A 15185-nucleotide genomic window follows, 5' to 3' on the forward strand; every position below is an offset into this window, starting at 1 on the left:
TATCTCAGTGATATGACCAATAACACTCTTTACAACTCATCCCTAATTGTAGGAAATGCCTTCTGAAATTCACTCACATCTCACTCATGGGGCATCCTCAAAATATTGCTGCCAAAGTGATTTTCATAAAATGCAGGTTTTACCATATTACCCTTCTATTCAGCAAATTTCAGTGACTCCCTGAGGTCAGGAGCTTCCCTACTTAGCTTTTAAAGTCCTACACAACCTGGTCCCAATTTATTTTTTTCAATGTTATTATATAATTTATTATATAATTCCCCTTTAATATAATAGTAGTAGAAGTAGTTGTAGTGGTACTGATAAAGTAGTGGTGGTGGTGGTGGTAGTAGTGGTGGTAGAAATAGTAATAGTGGGACTAGTGGTAGTAGAAGTAGTAGTAAAAAGAAGTAGTAGTAATAGTAGTAGTAATAGTAATGTTAGAAGATAAAAAGAAGATGAAGACTATGATGAAGATGAAGAAGATGAAGGATATAAAGGAGTAAAAATAGCAGTAGTAGTAGTAGGCATAGTTCTAGTAGCATCAATGCTGCATATATATAAATATATATATATATATATATATGTATATGTATACATGCATATATATAGTGTCTATTATGTGCCAGGCAATATAGTAAACTTTTATAAAATAAACATTGTCACATTTAATTTGGGTGTTTGGCTAAACTGACCCTCTTGCTTTCCCTTATTAAATATGCTCCATTTTCTAGTTTTCCACCTTTATATTTACTTTGCTTGGAATGCATTCCTCTTAGAATCCCTTGTTTCTTTAAAAAGTTTGCTAATATCTACCTGAAGCCTTTTCTGATTTTCCTCCAATTTCTGGTGCCTTTCCCAGAAAAAACACAACAACATCATCATCATCTGATATTTATTTAATAGTCTTCTCTGAGCTATTCCCCGCCCCCCACAATATTTACCTACAAATCATGGAGTACTTCCCTCAGGACACTGTAAGTTTGTATTATCATAGCTTATGATGTACCTCATTTTAATTGTCAGCCAGTAAACACAATTAAGTCAAAGAAAAGGCATTTATTGAGATGGCATTATAAGAAAAAGATTCAAAATATCCCCTCCATCAGTCTGGGCTGTACTGTTCCCTCAATACCCACAATATTTTAAGAAAAGGAACATAGAAAACACTGGTAATAAAGTACATATGTGGTAAGCTCATGTGGTCAAGGAAACAACACCTCTGGCACTGTTGGTCCATAAGAATGGGACCCTTCCTCTTCTAATGTCAACCTTTTATTATTCCCTTATGGCCACAGCATTACTGCTGGGTAGATTGTCCTCTTTAGTTCCTGGGGACTGATCCTTTCAGCAATTCATCTCTCAAATGTCAGAATCTCTTGAATCCATAGTTGGTTCATTTCTCCATTCTCAGAAATCACATTATAAGGAACTGTTTGGATTTTCTTTCTTGATCCCTGGTATGCCATTCCTAATGATACTGAGAAGACAGAAACCCATTTCGTACCAAGAGGAGAAGAATGATTCTCTCTCCAGGGTCTTTGATCAGACAATGGCAAGTTATCCTATAATTCCATTGAGGAAAACTTCATACCTTGTACAGGGATGATTAAGGCAAAATTTTTCTTTAGATTTCATTGGTACATTATCATTTGTTACCTTACCCTTCTGAGATCTCATTAGCTGGGTTGGGAGGAAATCAGGAGTATTCTGATCTTTCATTTCCTTTTTTATGTATATTTTGTTTGTTAAGTCAAGATATTTATTTATTTTTCTTATTTAATTTTTTATCATTGTCTCTTTTAATATTATTTTCCTCCAGGTACACATAAAAACAAGTTTAGCATTCACTATCATTCCTCCCACACCATTCCCCCTCATTGAGAAAGTAAGTTATTGGATATAGGTTTAAAATACGTAGTCATGCAAAACATTACCATAATAGTCATGTTGTAAGAGTAAACATTACCCCCCCCCAAAAAAAGAGAAATATCAAGAAAAAATGAGTTAAGAAGAAGATATAATTCAGTCTGCATTTAGTCACTATCAGCTTTCTCTTTGGGATGGATAGTATTTTTTTAACTTAAGTCCTTCAGAGTTCTCTTGAGTCAGAGCACTACTAAGAAAAGGTAAGTCATTCATAACAGATCATCCTACAACACTGCTACTACATTGTATATGGTATATTTTCCACTGCATCTACTTATGAAAGGTTTTTACTGAGAGTATCCTGTTCATCATTTCTCATAACAGAATAGCATTTCATCATAACCACATAACACAATTTGTTCAGTCATTTCCCAACTGATGGACATTCCCTCAATTTCTAGTTTCTCACCACCAGGAAAGAACTGCTATAAATATCCTAATACATAAAGATACTTTTCTTTCCTCTTTTTCAGTAAGTGTTTATTAAGGACTATGCCAGATATTATACAAAATTCTGAGAATACCTGATCATTTCAGTTGTGTCTGACTCTTTGTGACCCCATTTTAAATTTTTTTGGTAAAAGAGTGGTTGGCCATTTCCTTCTCCAGACCATTTTGCAGATTAACAAAACTGAGGCAAATAAGATTAGGTGACTTTCCCAGGGTCTCATAGCTAGCAAGTATCTAAGGCCAAATTTGAATTTAGGAAGATGAAATGGGAATTTAAAGAAAATTTTAAAATGTATTTGCTTTCAAAATGGTCAATCCAATAGGAAAGACTACATAAATAGGATAAACTGGAAATAATTTAAGAGGAAAAGCACAAGGATTAAGGAAGAACATCGAAAGCTTCTTGCATGAGACAGGACTTTGGAGATAACTAAGGAAACCAGAGGTCATGATGAGGAAAGAAAATTCCAGACATGAGAGATAGCCAATAAAAATGGCAGTCTATGAATAGAATATTGTGTGCAAAGAATGGTACATATTTATGCACATATATCTTCCCAAATAGAATGTAAACTCCTTCATTTTTGACTTTGTTTCTGTGCTTAACACTTGTCAATTGATCATTTGATATAAGGTGACCTAGTCAGAGAACATTAACCCCTCCTCACCTCCAATATATGGTTTCTTGACTTCCTTGATAGCTATTTATATAATAATTCCCTTTTCTACTATATTTATTGTTTACCAAGTTATTTTCTTAGACCATTCCTATGTGATGGAAGCTAGATGGCACAGTGGATAGAGAAACTGTTCCTAGAATCAGGAAGACTAATCTTCCTGAATTCAAATCTGGTCTCCAACACTTACTAGTTATATGATCCAAGACAAGTTACTTGCTTAAAACTGTTTGCCTTAGTTCCCTCAGCTGTAAAATGAACTGGAGAAGAAATGGCAAACCACTTCTGTATCTATGTCAAGAAAACTCCAAATAAGTCACAAAAACAATCATTGAAAAGTCCAAACAACAAAAGCCCTGTAATACCTGAATATTATCACCCTAATTTTTCAAATAAAATAACTTGAGGCTTAAAGGATATTGATTTTCTCAAAGTCTCAGAATCCTAGAATAATAGATCTTAAAACCAGAAATGATCTCAGATATCAAGAAATGAGAAAAGTAAAGTCTGGAAGGTTTGTGTTTCATTCAAAATAACACAACTAGTAAATGTCATAAGTGTAATTTGAACCAAAAGCTTCTGACTTCAGAATGTCACCATAGCTGTGCTTTTATCTCAGAGCTATATCTATGAACTCCATAATGGAAATAGTTGTGTCTGCTCTAAACTTTGTATATTTCCATCCCTACACCATCCATTGCCAAGGACTCAGCAGGTGTTTAATAAACATTTATTGAATGTAGATGAATGATTTCACAGAAGGGAGTTGGTATAAAATGTACCCAGATTCCCAAAGAGCCTATGGGACAGGCTTCCCAGGCTAAAGCCCAAGGGGGCAATTCTGTGTAAGCAGTGCCAGGCGGGTTTCTTTTGCAAAGCGCAAACACAAATTGATGAGACTCTCTCCGCCAAAGTCAGTGCAAGCTTGTTCTTTTATTTAATTGGATTTAATCTTCATTCCATTTAGTGTAATACCAGGGAAAAACAATTAAACTCATTTGCAGAGCAGTTCATCAAACTTAAAGCAGAACCCTGCTAAGGGCTACAGCCAGATTCCTGATGGGTGAGGGGGAAAAATCACACAAACCCTAGTATTTATTTCCATAAAGTCCCTTTCAAAGTTCTATGAGGAAAGTAGGGCAAGAAAGTATACTTATATGATCACACATGTGCCCCCTTAGGATGGCCAAAAGATGATATATTTCTTTGGCAACAGCGTTTCATGAAACCATGTACCAGGATGTAGAGAGAGTTCAGGTGTAGCTTGTTTGAGAACCCTTAGGGATGAGGTTATACATGTTGGAAGCATTGCAGTGTATATTTGCTCAAGCATCTCTACAATATTAGAATTTGAGTAAATCATGAGGAAAACTTAAGTGATTTGCTGATACATAATAACCCTTGTTGCTTCCAAAACTTATTCAATAAGCATTCATTAATCACTATTTTTAGGTAATGTGCTAAGTGCTGAGGGATACAAAAAGGGGCAAAAATAATCCCTGACCTCAAGGAGGTTACAAGGAAACAAATATTTGGAGCAAACTATATACAGGATCAATAGGAAATAATTAAAAGAGAGAAGACAATGGAATTGAGACAAGTTAGAAAAGACATACTGTGGAATATATGCTTGGTTAAAATTAAAAAAAAAACAAGAGTAGCTTCACAATGAGGCTAGAGGTTATTTAGTACAAATATCAGTATCTCCATTTTAGTGATGAGGTTTTTTTTAAGAATCCTAGAATCTCTATCATTGTAACAGTTATTGGTAGTCATCTATTCCTGTCTACAACTGAAAAAGACCTTCTAAAGCTCTTATATCAAGAGGTCCTTCATTCTCTGCTTAAAGCTTTCCAATGAGGGGCAACCTATTACTTCTCAAGGTAGATCATTTGATTTTCGAGATAGCTCAAATTTTTTAAGAAGTTTTTTCTCAACTCCAAGATTCAATTTATTTATCTTTTATTTATACCCATTGCTTGGGGGAACCATACCTTTTTCAGCTGATGATCCTTCAAAAAATTGAAAATCGATTTCATGCCCCCTCCTTATCTTTGAGTTGTCTTTTCTCTAAAGTAAACTTCTCCAGCTTGTTCTTTCAGCAGATTCTCCTGTGCTCCTTTTACCACTCTGTAGGCTCTCTTTTGTTGGATATTCTCCACTGATGATCAAAGATGTCTCAAGGAGGGAAGGGGACACACCCATGATCACATAGCTAGCTCTTGTTAGAGTTAAGACTCAGATCAAAGTCTTCAGAATTTATGTCTAATGTCCTTTTCCCCTATACCACATGATATTCTTTTAAAATGCTTGATCCACTTTGATAAAGTTTCTACAAAGGCATTTGGGTTTCCAGAGTAATAGTTACTTTGGCTCATGCGAGTTGACGTTATATAAAATTATGTTTATATATATATATATATATATATATATATATATATATATATATATATACTGTTGGGAGCCAGGGTCTCTAAACTGTTTGACACAGTTGCAGCAAGAAGACTCAAGGTGGTCACACTGCCTGATGGAATAACATTTTCTTCTTCAATATATATATAGGGATTTCATACATACCAATATTTATAGGTTTATTATTGATTACAATATTTACTCACCCTAATATTGGAATGACTATAAAGGAAGGATTTCAGAAAAATTCCTTGAATAAAACAGATTGTAAACTCTGTCCAAATTTAACAGGACTGCCTCTCCCTGAGGCATACAAAAGGCTTCAACATTATGAAATCTCTGGAAAACACAACACTAGGAATTCCAAGGAGATGCCAGAATATATACAGGGAAAACAGATACAAGATGGGTATGATAGAATTCCATGGAAATTAATAGTTTTGCCCCCCCTTACCATACACAGGAATATATGAAAAAAGATGGTGAAAACATAGTACAGGTGACCGACATGTGAACTCCAGCAGCCCTAGTTTCATGGGAAAGAATAAAAAAGTCACAGAAACTGTGGCTTCTACCAACAAGGCCTGAAAGAAAAATTGGTTATTGTAAGAGTTAATGGATGGGTGGACAAGCATAAAGACCCTCACTATAGATTGTTAATTCATTTAAAGTTATTAATTAAACAATTCTTTTAATGGAAAGATTTTATATTTTTTGTGTAAGTAATGTTCCAACAATATACATATAATAGTATATAATATAAATATGTGAATATACATATATAAAATATATACTACATTATACTTATAATTATATATTTAACAAAATATATAATGTCTATATATGCATATAGGTATATTGTATAGGTGTATGCATGCTCTTTTACTATTGGCCTGTGAATGGACTGAATTATTGTGTCTGAAAGGGCCTCTTCTCCTGTGAACATGAAGAATTCCACCAGGGGATAATACTTCTTTTTCTTCCTTTCTTTCTCCTTCCCTCCCTCCCTCCCTCCCTCCCTCCCTTCCTCCCTCCCTCCCTTCCTTCCTTCCTTCCTTCCTTCCTTCCTTCCTTCCTTCCTTCCTTCCTTCTCCTCCTTGGCTTTAGCAATTCCTAAGACCATCTATTTAAGTATGGAAGGACTGTGATACCTTTTGATTCAAAGAGGATCCAGGGCAAGAAAACCACAGATCCTAGACTGTTTGAGTTTGAGACAAGGTAGAAATAAAACAGCTATAATTATTCAGAGTCAAATTGACCTGACAGTTGAGTGTTCACAAGAAGCAAACATATGGGATCATAAAATTAGAAAACAATGCTATGTTCCTGCTTCTTTCCCACTCTCCCATTTTTCTATTATAGAATTTAGGAACTGAAGTAAACTAGGAAAAGAAGAGAATGACTCTCTCTGTGATTTTGACTGAAATGAGAAGTGGGTACAACATAGAAGAATTAATCATCATCTTTCTCTTAGAAGGTTTATGGAAGGCCACATGGTACATTGGGAAAATCCTGGATCACAGTCATAGGATGTGGGTTTGAATCCCAATTCTGTCACTTGCTGCCTCTTTGACTTTGAGTCCCTTACTTACTTTGATCCACAAATTCTGGTCCACAATTTCCCCAGTTATAAAATAAAATGGTAGGTTTAAATAATCTTGGTGATCTCTAAATTTAAGGATTCTTTGATCCTAGCAGAAGCCAATTTGGTATAGGGGGATAGACCCTGGATCTGGTCTCTGAAAATCAGGGTTAGAATCATTGAGCAGTCATTGTGATCTTGGGCAAATTTCTAAACCATTGTGGATTTCAGTTTCCTCCTCACTAAACATGAGAGGTTGGAACTCCAGCTTTCATATTCATTCATTGTATCATATCACCATTCATCTATGCCTCAATTTACTAATCTGCAAAATGAATTTGGCTTAGACAACTTTTAAGATAGTAGTCTTAGATTCAGAAGGGACTTAGAGGTCATCTAGAGACATCCCCCTTATTTTACAAATGAGAAACCAAGACTAAGCGATCCTGTCAAGGTCCTTTTCTCCTCTGCATCCTATGCATGTAACTAGCAAAAGACCTGATAATGGCAATGAACTCAAGTCTACTTGTTCATAAATAGAGAGAATAAAGAGTGAGCATTGCCTCCCCCCATGCTCAGAAGTACATGGGCTGTACTGGAAACAGATGAAGTCTTTCTGTTTGCATTAATCGTATGACTATTTGGTCCAATTATTCTCAGCACTTCAGTAATCATGTCGTGCTTGTTCCCAAAGAAAGCAATAACAACAGCTTATCTTGTGGAGAGCATAGAACAAACAGCAACAAATCAGAGGCTGATCCTGAGGGTTACAGTTGCTGCCATTGTGTGGAAGAGATGATTCATGTTCTCATAGCAACTTGAGGGGAAGTGTCCTGTAAAGGATTCAGTGGTAATGGTTAGCAGGCCTCTCCAAAGAGCAGCCACAATGGAGACAAAACCCTCTCTATTTTTGTCTCCCAAGCTCAAAGGAAAAGCAAACCCAATTGAATGCTGGTCCACTGATCTGTATTCATGGGCTTATGGGATTCAATCAAATGAGGTGATGCGTGCAAAGCCCTTTGCAAGCCTTAAAGCTTTATTCAACTGATCATGATTATCATGATCACCATGATTATGTAATTCCTCTAAGTTATATATTTTGTGGTGGACTTGGAGTCAGAAGGACCTAGGTTCAACTCTTGATTCTGATTCTTTCTGGTTCTGTGACCAAGGGGAGGTAATTCAATTTTACCAAGCCTCAGTGCCCTCATCCATAAAATGGGGATAACTGCAGACTTGACTTCTCAGTGTTGTTATCAGAATCAAATAAGACATTCCATGTAAAGGCACTTTGTAAACTCAGAAAGACTATATAAATATGTCATCATTATCTTTATTGCCATCATCAATCAAAATATTGAAACCCAAGATATGTGTTACTAAATCTAGTACTTTCCCACTGAATCATGAGGGTTTGCATGGTACCAAGGAATCTCCATTCTGGGAGGAAACTTCCAATTAACTGAGCTTTGCCCTTTGTCATACCCACTTCTCAGCTTGATATACATCACAGAGCTAGTATGGTTTATTCCATTCACTGAATTTTGTGTAATTACTGCTCTAGTCCCTCGATATATAATAAAAACATTGATGATGGCAATGATGACAAGGACAACAATAACAGCATCAATAGCTGACATAATAAATCACTTATTATATCTCAGGAACTTTTATAAGCACTTTATAATTATGATCTCCTAAAAATCCCAGAAGGAAGACATTATTATGAACTCCATTTACAGATGAGAAAAATGAGGCAGAGGTTAAGTGACTTTGCCAAGGTCTCACACAGCTGGTAAGTATCTGAGAGTAGATTTGAACTCAGGTCTTCCTGAGTGTTCTGTGCACTATGTTGCACATAGATCGATAGAATTTTTGATCAATGGAAAATATACCACTAAAGCTTTATTTTAATAGTGCATGATACAGTGCACTCCTTCCAACAGTCATGGATGACATTATAAGCATTACAATTAGAAACTGATTGGTGTGAATAAGGAACCATTTGAAGGAATTGCATTATTTGAATTCTCACTGCATATTTCTGTTGAGCAGGATGCAATCAACACATTTGACATAATTATAACCTTAAATAGTATGCATTGGAATAATAATGCCAATTTAGACTTGGTTGTATTTGTCCATTTCATAGATAAGGAAAAGAAGTTTCAGCAAAGTGAAGGAAACTGTCCAAGATTATGATGATACTATGAAGCAGAAATATGACTGTGAGTCAACATGTCCTCTATTATATGCTGTAATCTCCACCATGAAGAGCAATCACTATGTGCTTGACATGGAACATGGTCCTGAGGAAACCACATAGAAGTGCAAGACATCATCTCATCTCTCAGAAAAATCATCATCAAGGTGAAGAGAAAAAAACTCATGAACAATGAAAGAACAATACAAGGTGACACCAAAATCTCAGTGTAGTTTTACAGTTTAATAGCTTAAAGTCTAAAAGATTTATTAGCTTAAAACTGCCCTGAGACTTTTGGGACACTTTGTAGATGTTGATTTTATTGGAGAGGACCCTAAATCATAGAAAAATTCCAGGGAGTACTCATTGTTGTTACTGGAGTTATCCTAAAAAGCTTTATGCAAAGAGGCAAGTTTTGTACTAGGACTTGAAAGATTGGTAGGATTTATAGAGAAAAGGATGGAAGGCAGCTTTACTTAACAGGGAAAAGCAAAGATACAGAAGTGAGAATGAGCATGTGAGTGTAGTGGACAGGGAAGAGATTAATCTGACCTCAAAGAAGATTAAATGATGACCTATAGTCAAGAATTTCTATATTACTTTTAGCAAATTGGTCCTCCATTTAAACCAGATTTGTGCTCTATATGATAAGGGAGTTGTAATGCATGAGTTCTAAGACCACCAGGTTTAAACACACACACACACACACACACACACACACACACACACACACACAAACATTTATATAAACTCAAATATGTATGTATAAGTATAAATATCTATGTGTTGGTTGATTGATTCTATTACACCATCACTGAAGAAGACCAAAACGATTTTATTATATTAGGGACAAGTTACAGTGTGTCCAACTATGGCTGATCTGACCAATGTGAGCTTGGAATGCTCTACCAGAGGTCGGGTACAAATTGTCCATGTGAACATCTGGGTGAGTACCCTAAACTTATGTACCTCAGATTTCTTTTGAGTCCCTTCAATTCTACCTAACTCATAGAGCACAGTACCCTCTCTTAATGAGGGTATGCCATACTGGAAAATTCTGTGCCAGTGTCTCCCATGCTGCACAATCAATTCCATATTTCTTAAGAGAGACCTTCAGAATATACCTGTATGGCTTCTTTTGACATCCTGTGAGTGCCTGCCCAGTGTGAGTTCTCTATAAAATAGTCTTTTTTTTTTTTGGCAAGTGTATATTTGGCATTTGAACATTGTGGTCAGCCCATCAGTATTGAGTTCTCTGTAGTAATTCTTGATTGCTTGGCAGTTTATGTGTCATGTGCATGTGTGTACACACATGTGTTCACATGTACACAATGTAGATATGATAGTTGAGTGTACCTATGCACAGCTGCGTAGATATACATACATACATGTAATGTCTGGGTTTTCCAACAACCATTTGCACCAGCAATTTGATTCCATAGCAGGTTATTGCTACTTCTCCCTCTCATGGTTTTAAGGCATCCCAAGAGTTGGCAGGTGTTTTTTTTTCTAATAATAAAGTTCCCAATGTCATTTTGATTGCTACCAAAAGAATATTTGCTAAAGTGATGAAGTATAGTTGGTTTAAATTGTCCTTCCCAAAAATCAGTGACACGTACTTCTCTAAGTACATATGGAGTCCAGGGAAAAGTTGACTAAAGTTTAGAAAAAAGTGTAGCAAAAAAATATAAGTACAGCTCCTAGAAGTCCTTTGGATGGCATTCTCAAGATGTTTTCTGTAGGCATGATGCAACTTCATCATAGACTCCTTATAGACAGACCCTGTGAAGCTGCTTTTTCATCAATGCATCTAGATTGATCTCATTTCCTGAGGAAGATAAAGCAATATCAAGGCTGTTTTTTGGACCAGGATGCCTATGGAAGCCCAGAATCTTCTGATTTCTGACAGTTCATAAGATCCTTCTCTAATGAATGCAAGAGAAAGGGTACTAAGATTGATTTATCTTCCCTAACTCTGCCATCCTCCCAGTAATTCCTTTTCAGTGAGGTGGCTGCAAATATTGTACCACTAAACTGAAATATTCTGGAAGGCAGATAACCATATCCCCTGTGAGTCTTTTCTTCTCTAAACTAAAATGATCCTCACATGGCATGGACCTGACACCCTCCTCCATTTTGATTAACCTTTTGTATATTCTCCAGCTTATCAATATAATTTTCTAAAATGGAATACTCAGCAATGACCTTGATACTCTAGATGTGCACTGACTAGGTCATCATATAATGGAACGTTCACCCCCTTTTCACTGCAGTCCATTATACCTATGTTTGCCAAACACAGAAAGTTTTGTATTCTAGCAACTTGACAACATGCTTATTTGCGCATATCTGGACATTTGGAACCCTTCTGAGAGGTGACAGTGGAATATCAGAGTTGGTGGAAGAACTAAGGACAAAATACCCCAGAGGCTATCAATCAGCACACAAAAACAGCTGTAACTCCATTTTTCTGCAATTTTTGTTCAGCAGAAACAAAGACATGTTTTTCCTGTTACTTTTGAAACCCATGTGTAGATCAAAGGAAAATCTAATCCTGATGTTACTTATTCCCAGGCACTTGACTCATAAACATTCTCAACCCAACTCTTCCCGGCAGTATACCCTGTAGAATTACAGATCACACAGACCTACCTCTTTCTGTCCAATTCTCTACTCCAGACTGGCTACAGTGAAGGATTATTTAGCTCTGAGTCAACAATTTGCCCAGCTAGCAGGTAATGTAGTCCCTCATTCAATCAACAAACATTTCTAGGGCATCCAATGTACTGTGGAAGAGTCAGAAGTAGAAGACTTATATCTCTACCCCATGATCAATGGTTTATTCAAAATAGGTTGGGTTTGCCAGGCAAATCCTATGTAGAAATGCTCAAAATTGGACCAAGTCTCTCCAAATAGATAGTCATTCCTGTCTATGGCTGTGTAGGAAGGTAAATGATTTGACTTTTTCAAGCTGTGTTTCACTGAAAGGATAAAGATATATAACCTGGATATAGGGTTCTTAATTTAGTAACCTGGGCTTCAGCGGTCCTTAAGGAGTCCATTTATAGAATTCAGAGGTTCCATGAATAATATTAACTAGAATTTATATAGAACTTTAAGGTATGCAAAGAGCCTTACTAATGTTGTCTAATTATTTTCAAACCCATTTTATACATGAGGAAACTGAAGCAGGGAGACGTTATGTGATTTACCTAGTTACATAGCTTCTAAGTATCTGATGCTGTATTTGAACTTAGTTCTTCCTGACTCTAGATTTAGGTCTCTACCATTATACCGGCCTATCTGCCTTATAACTTTAATGGTGAGGCAAGGGGAAAACAAAAAAAAATTACAAACCACACTATATCATTATTTTTTCCTACCCTTCAACTGAAAGTTGGTATTTCCTTCAATAATTTATAAATTTTATTCTGAGAGCAACTAGGCAGCACAGTAGAGTCAGAAGGACCTGAATTGAAATCCAGTCTCAGACACTTAATACTTACTGAGTTGTTTGACCTTGGGCAAGTCACTTAACCCCATCACCTTGCAAAAATAATTAAATAAAAATTTAAAAAATTAAAATAATATTTTGAAAAGAGATCCATGAAACAAAACATAGTAAAAGCCCCTAGATTCAGTTATCATGTATATATGTGATATATTTGAATATAGCATATGGTCAAATCTATATTATGCATGATATAGAGAAATGGTAAAGAGAAATACCCAAAGTGTTGAATGGTTGAGTGACTTTCCCTGGATTAGAATGAGTCAGAAATAGAACTTAAGGAGAAAATCTTCTTGCATTTAGGGTTAGTCCTCTCTACATCAGAGATATCAAAATGGGAGCCCAAGAAGCCCCATACGGACAAACCAGATGAAAATGCCATTGGGAGATACTGAACAAATAAAGAAAAATTCAATACAAAATTATCTTTGGTTACTCTCAACTTGGTTTAGCCCCTCTGCTGAGATGTTTTACAAGATATGGTTGCTGTACATGTAACAGCTTCTTGGAGTCAGAGGTGAGAGTTGAGTGAGTTGTGGACACCAAAAGTGGATGAGCAGCCTTGGAAAGGACTTGGCAAGGCATCACGGCAGAAGTGCTAGTCCTTGCTGAATACCCATTACACGCTTTTGTGTATGTGCATATGCATGTAAACACAGATATGCTATAAACTTAAGCTTTATAGAAGCCCCATAGAAATGCTTCATTATTATTCTTCACTTAATGGAATGTTTTCCCTTGCAAGAGACATGTGAAATAGTCTATCCATTATTGCTCTTATTTTTGAAGAAAGGAAGCATTACCTAGTGTTGAGGGTTAGCCTGTAAGCCAGAAGTACCTTTGATAGATCCTGGCTGTGCAACCCTAATCTTTCTGTGACCCAGGCAATTTCATGAGACTATAAGTTTCTGAGAAGGTATTGATCTGCATTGATAAATTTTCCCTACCTGGATATTCTTTACATCAGGTCAATCACTAGTCCAGTCCTAAATCCCAACTTTACAAAGGAAGAAAAGGGTTTTGGGCATAGCCAGTTTCAGAAAGTTAGAGAAGTCTGAGAATCAGGTCTCCAACCCAGATCTTTCTCACTCTCAGAACTATGCTCTCTAAATGTCACTGGGCCCCCAATATAGGAAGTTCATTTCCCCTGTATTTTGAATAGAGCCAAGATGAGGACATTTGCCAGCAGGAAAACCAGGACTCTTCTATAGAACTGAGAAGTTAGCGCCCACACTCTCCTTTGTTAAGGATCCAGTAAGCAATGTGACTCATCAGCAATCTTCCCAAGCCCCAAAGTTGGGCACTGATTGACACAGAGATGCCCTCCTTTCTTCTTCAGCAAACTAACTAGTCCTTCACTCCCGCCCCCTCCTCACTGAAATCTAGGAACCCTTCTTTCAGATATACACATTCTCCTATGATTTCCCTGATACTGTTGCCAGAAATAGAGTATTGGCTTTTGGAAGTGGTAAAGGGTGGGGGAGGAGGGGAGCGCAGGAATTTTCTTCTGCCTAATTCTGGTCCCCAAGAATAAGCTAATGGAGTTGAATGGCTATAATGTGATTTAATGAGCCTCATCTAATGACTGCAGTTTACAGGAAGAATCTTGTTATGAAAGGGCTGTTTTCACTTGTTTCTTTGAGCTGGGAATGTAATTAACCAAAGGACAGAGTAGCCCCAATAAATGCCAGACATTATTTAAACCCGTGTCTCTAGAGGTAACTGTTGGCGATTTCAGAGACACATTTGGAGGAATACTTTGTAATTTTTTTTTTGGGGGGGTGAGAATAATATAAGGAAAAGGCAAAGTTGGTGACTCTGGAGCTGCAGAAAAGTCCATTATGCCCCAATATCAAAGATTCAAAGGCATCTCAGAGATGGCCAGGTTCTTTGAGACCTAAACCTTTCTTGAAACAGATATGCTCCTGGAGTATCTCCCTACTGGTACCTGGTACTTCTCTTTCATTATTTTCTTCCCTTTTATTTCTCACTATCATATCCCTATGACAAGCCTTCATACCCATTCACCTGAATTGTTACAATACCCCACCTCCACACCTTCCTGCCTCTGTCCTCTCCATCCTTTCTTATCCTCTCTTTATATTGTATTCAGAATTATGTTTCTCTGACAGATATCTTTTTTGTGTGAGGCAATGGGGTTAAGTGGCTTGCCCAAGGTCACACAGATAGGTAATTATTAAGGGTCTGAGGCCAGATTTGAACTCAGGCACTCCTGACTCCAGGGCCAGTGCTCTATTCACTGCACCACCTAGCCACCCCATTGGACAGATATCTGATGAAGTCACACCTCTGCTCAAAGATTTTCGATAGCCTGTAAGTACTGCCTTCCTCACATTTTTCCCTCCAGCTGACTGAGCCTCCTCTCCCTGTACTCAATATATTTTAGACTAGGACTTCTTAACC

Source organism: Macrotis lagotis, chromosome 1 (assembly GCF_037893015.1).
Source record: "Macrotis lagotis isolate mMagLag1 chromosome 1, bilby.v1.9.chrom.fasta, whole genome shotgun sequence".
In the NCBI taxonomy this organism is placed as follows: domain Eukaryota; kingdom Metazoa; phylum Chordata; class Mammalia; order Peramelemorphia; family Peramelidae; genus Macrotis; species Macrotis lagotis.